The sequence below is a fragment of the Helianthus annuus genome, chromosome 13 (genome assembly GCF_002127325.2).
Source record: "Helianthus annuus cultivar XRQ/B chromosome 13, HanXRQr2.0-SUNRISE, whole genome shotgun sequence".
Classification (NCBI taxonomy): Eukaryota; Viridiplantae; Streptophyta; class Magnoliopsida; order Asterales; family Asteraceae; genus Helianthus; species Helianthus annuus.
Window position 1 is genome coordinate 155,792,279 of NC_035445.2, and position 5,664 is coordinate 155,797,942.

General features: G+C 36.1%; 1 pseudogene; it reads left to right on the forward strand.

Moving 5' to 3' along the window:
- The first annotated feature begins 2,920 nt into the window (after positions 1-2,920).
- Positions 2,921-5,371, forward strand: LOC110899893 (annotated as a pseudogene).
- Positions 5,372-5,664: the final 293 nt, after the last annotated feature.

The window sequence follows — 5,664 nt, forward strand, 5'->3', positions numbered from 1 at the left end:
TTGACTTTTGAAAACACGGGGTGTTACATTATTACTGCTCCAAACGGCGGAAGTACATCAAAATACTATTCTACAACGCAACCTTTACACCTGATTAACTGGCTCTGGTTATTGACTAATCAAGTATCATACACTTTCAACACATCCAAACACTTTCAACACACATGTGGTTTCAACCACTGTTTTAACCCAACAATGGTTTCAAACCTCCGTTTTAACCCAACAGTGGTTTCAACCACCGGTTTAAGCCCAACAGTGGTTTCAACCACCGTTTTAACCCCAACAGTGGTTTCAACTACCGTTTTAACCCAACAGTGGTTTTAACCACTTTTTTCTCCACAAAACACTGTTTTAACCCAACAGTGGTTTCAACCACTGTTTTAACCCAACAATGGTTTCAAACCTCCGTTTTAACGCAACAGTGGTTTCAACCACTGTTTTAACCCAACAATGGTTTCAAACCTCCATTTTAACCCAACAGTGGTTTCAACCACCGTTTTAACCCAACAGTGGTTTCAACCACCGTTTTAACCCCAACAATGGTTTCAACTACCGTTTTAACCCAACAATAGTTTCAACCATTTTTTTCTCCACAAAACACTGTTTAACCCAACAGTGGTTTAAAACATCTATTTTATATTCTAACATCTGTTCACAACAAACAGAGGTTTCAAACATAAAACAGACCTTTGCCAAATACATGTTTCACAACAAACTTAATTTATACTATCTATTACCTAAACTGCTTTTCTGAACCATAAGTGATGATTGCATAAGGATCCAACATTCCATTCAGATTAGCACCAATAAGATTCTTCGCTGCTAATAGTTCCATCTACAAAGTATAAATACCATGCCACTACTCAGAAATAAAATAAAATAAAATAAAATAAGAAACCATCTAGCTTTATTGAAACTATGACACTGGAGGATAAATACCATACACAATCACTGAATCGTATTAATCAAATTTCGAATTTTTCAAATTCGAAACGAATTCTGAACACCGAAACTCGTCCGATGAAACAAGCGCCCACTTCTTCCATCCATCTCTACACAAAATTCAATCCGTAAACTAGATAATAAAAATGAAGATGTTATCATCCTATGAAATTAATTGTAACCAAGAATATGTGAGAGTACATACCTTGTTATGTAGATCCTTGCAGCAAAGTGAGCACATGCTTTTATTTGACCCATTAGAGATGAAAACAAAACCCAAATCAATCCATTTACATGTGATACCTTTAAAAATATTATAATATCTGGGTACTCATCTGAACAGCTTCTGACGAAATGCTTAGCACAAGTTACTGAATTTAGGCACAAGTTATCAAATCCACTTGAGAAGGTTTCCACGACAGCTCATATTACTGAATTTAGGCACAAGTTATCAAAAGTTTTGGTTCACATTAATAAACTTAATTAAAAATCACAATCCGTTCAACCAATCGATTATTAGGCACAAATTATCACAAGTTCAAATCATAAACATAAAGCACAATCGGTTTAACAATTGTGAATACAATAAATAATTTAATTTCAACCCGCAAACCTGTGAAAAACTCACCTACATCAACAACTACTGCTGCTGAATCAACAACTGCTACTGCTGAACCTCACAAATTCAATCTTCATATTCCTGAACCTCACAAATTCAATCATTTCGGTTTAACAATCGTGAATACAATAAATAATTTAATTTCAATCAGTCGATCATTAACTGAACCTCACAAATTCAATCTTTATATTCCTGCATCAACAACTGCTGCTGCTGAATTTGCCGTTGATCGGTCTGCAACACAACTGGAGCTAGAAACCCAATCAATAGAAACACAAAACCTAAATTAGAAACCCAATCAACAGAAACTCAAATCAATTTAAAACCAAAACTCACTTTATATTCAACGATTTCTTCATCGGATGAAGATGAGTACAGGAACATCGGAATCACCAATTGCCGGAAGTTATTACTATCCATTAACGTCATCGGCGGAACCACAACCGTTACCTTCGGAACAATTGTACCGTCTTCTGGATTTGAGAGAGAGAGAGGGTGAGGGGATTTGAATGAAATGAAATAAGAAAGAGTTAATCGTGTTCATCACAATCTCAAATCGTGTTCATCACAACACCGTAACCGGATTTCTTGTGCACTGATGGAAAGATCTGGATGAGAGAGAGATAGGATTAATCGGAGCCCAGATTTTGAATTTTAGAGAGAGAGAGTTGAGAGAGAAATGGATTGATTTCTGAAAGTGAAGCTCAGATTTTGAATTTTAGAGAGCGAGCTTTTTATAGGTCAGTTGTTTAAATTTTGAATTTTTAAATGAGAAGAAACGTGAATAAGAAAGTGTGAAGAAGAAGGAGAGAGAGTTGAGATATGATTACTTGTTTCGGTGCATTAAATGTCAATTTCTTCTCCCCATGCATTTCAAAAATCCCTCCAAAACAAAACAATTTTAATCCTAATAATAAAATCAGATTATATAATTTAGATAGATTAATATAGATATAAATATTGAAAACGGAATTATGACATCATCATTGACATATGTCATAGCTTAGAAGTTGACACATAAGCAGATTTACATCAGCCCAAAGTCTCTTATTATAGATAGTATAGATTTTATTAAATAAAGAGGTAAAAAGCCAAAATACTCTTGGGTAACCATTCTTTACTACTATATTAAAGAAACTGGGTTTTTTACCCTTTTGGTAATTTTACACACGTATAAACTTTGAAGCATTACGTACAAGAGTGTACAAACTGTTTTAGAGAGGTAATGTTCAAAATTTTAAGACAGTTTAGGGCATTTTAGAGATTTAAAATGAAATCACTTGAAGCCTACCCTGCTGTGCGCACTGCACTCATCAATGTCAATTAAAGGGCGGTCAGTTACAAAATTGATCATTGAAGTCGATTGAAAATATGGAGCGCATAATCAATTGAAACGACATCTAAAAAAACCTATAAGCTTTGTTAAAAAAGCTTAATCAAATCACTCTCCAGGTCTCCATCATGTCTCATCGTTACCTTCACTTCTTCTTCATTCTCACTCAAAATCATAGCTGCCCTCAAATCCTTTCCTTCTATGCCCTCAGGAGATCAAGAAAACCCTAATCGGCCTCAATCTTCTGTTAGTTATGGTTGATTCCAAATGAACAATAATCGTCAGTTACAACCTTTCAATGCGCAGACCGTCAATTAGGTTTCAATGATTACCATCCTTGATTCCACACTCAGAAACCAATTACAAATGGCGGAATTCGGATCAGTGAGAGGGGGCACACGTAAGCGAAACAGAGGAATGAGTTCGATGGATTCAGTGGAGTCTTATCGGCGGGTGCTTGAGAACGAGGAGTATTATGAGGTCGATTTAAAGGACAATGACGGTGGTGATGGAGAGGATATCATGTTGCATATTGATATGGATTCGGATGATGAAGATAGTTTGCACCAGAAGTTTATTCACACTGGACCGAAGATTGATTCGTTCGGAGTGGAAACTTTTGACGTTCCTGGTGCTCACACGATTGATTTTGAGGTATGATTTTTCATTCTTTTGTCAAAATTGTACATTGTAACTCCATGATAATTATAGATTCTTTATATTTTGGTTCAACTCATTTTGTGAATCTGTAATTTAACGTTTTAGTTTTTATGTTACTCTATTAGTGGGATACTTAGGGCATAAATTTGGTATGCCATGCCATCATTGGCGATTACGATTACCGGAAAAGCATAGACGGATGTCTGTTCGAATGTTTACTGGCCTGTAGAAACAGCTTGTTCGGAATATATATGTACTTTGCGGTCGTTTTCTCTTATCATTGTCTGTGGTTATTAAATTTTTATATGAATTCTGACCATAAAAAAACTTTATATATTTGTATACTTTCATGTTATCTTTTTGTAGTTACAACCACCAGTATGCTTAAAATGCCTTCTCCGAGACCCCATTCATTTAACTACACTTCAAATCGCGATGGAGTAGCCATAGTGTGCTTCACTTAAGGTATTTGGTTTTGGATAATGGTTTTCGTTCTGTCTCACATCCACAAACCGATTAAACGTATTTCGCTTTTAGGGACTACTAGGAAGCCAAAGGGCGTCATGTTAAGCCATTCAGCTTTAATCGTACAATCTCCGGCCAAAATCGCTACAGTTGGTTATAACGAGGATGATGTACATATTTACCCTTTAACTTCATGTGCCAAACACCACTTTAAACAAATTGTGGATGTAACTTGTTAAAATATGCAGGTGTATATGCATACTGCTCCGTTAGGCCACGTGGGCGGACTATCGTCGGCTTTAACCATGTTAATGGTGGGAGGATGTCATGTCTTGATGCCCAAATTTGAAGCTAAGTTGGCTTTTGAAGCTATTGAAGAGTATCGTGTGACTTCTTTAATAACAGTTCCCACAATTATGTCCGATATAATCTCTTTAATCAGGTATATATTTATGAATGCATGTTACCTTCGCACGAAAGTATTGTATTAATCTTATATCAGATTTCAGGACCAAATATACACGAAAAGAGTTACCCACGGTTAAGAAGATTCTGAAAGGCGGTGGCAATCTTTCAAACAAACAAATTAAAAATGCAACTGACATTTTCCCTAATGCTGGACTATTCACAGCTTATGGTCGGTTTATATTACTATTTCTATCTTTTTTCATGTCCTCCAAACTATAATTTATCTTTAATTTTTTCTTTGTATTGAAAGGTATGACGGAGGGCTGTTCATCTCTAACGTTTATGACCCTTAAAGATCCTACAAAGCAAATAACTGTCGAAAAGTAGTTAGATGTGGAAAACGAACAAGAGGGTGTTTGCGTTGGAAAGCCTGCGCTACATGTGGAGTTAAAGATCAGAACCGAGGATTCAACTCATGTTGGACATATATTAACGAGGGGGGCCACCTAATGATTGGATATTGGGACCAAATTCAAAAGAAAGAAAATCATTGCAATGAAGGCTGGCATGAAACTGGTGATATTGGGCGGATAAACGATAATGGTAATCTATGGCTCATTGGGCGCATGAAAGGGCGTATCAAAAGTGGAGGCGAAAACATTTATCCTGAAGAGGTAAGCATCATCAAATTACAAAAGCTGATTTAACTGGTATAAGTTAGGTTTGAAATTTAACGGTATTCAGTTTGACATAACCAGGTGTTAATATGTAAATTTGTGTTAAACGTAGGTAGAAACTGTGATATTAAGACATCCTGGGATTTCTGCGATTGCAGTCATTGGACTTCCAGACAACTGCCTGACGGAAATGGTGGTTGCTTGCATCCAACTAAACCATGACTGGACATGGACCAGTTCAGGTTCCCATTGACAACAAGTGGGAAACTGAGAAGTCAGAAGAGATCAACTCAAAAGTGAAGAAGTTATGCTTCACTTGAAATTAATCTCAAGCAGTCCATAAAGTGGCCATCTATGGAATCTATGTCTTTGTGGTAAATATATCATACCCAACTATTTTTTTTGGCAGAAGTTAGAATGATATTTGACTTGAAATAAAGATCCATCTCTTCCATGAAATTGTAATAGGTTCTGTTTTGTGATGGTTTATGACTTTATGCAGTCCTGTGCATTTATTTTTTCAAAGTTGACAAACTGGGTTAGGGCTAAAGGACAAGACG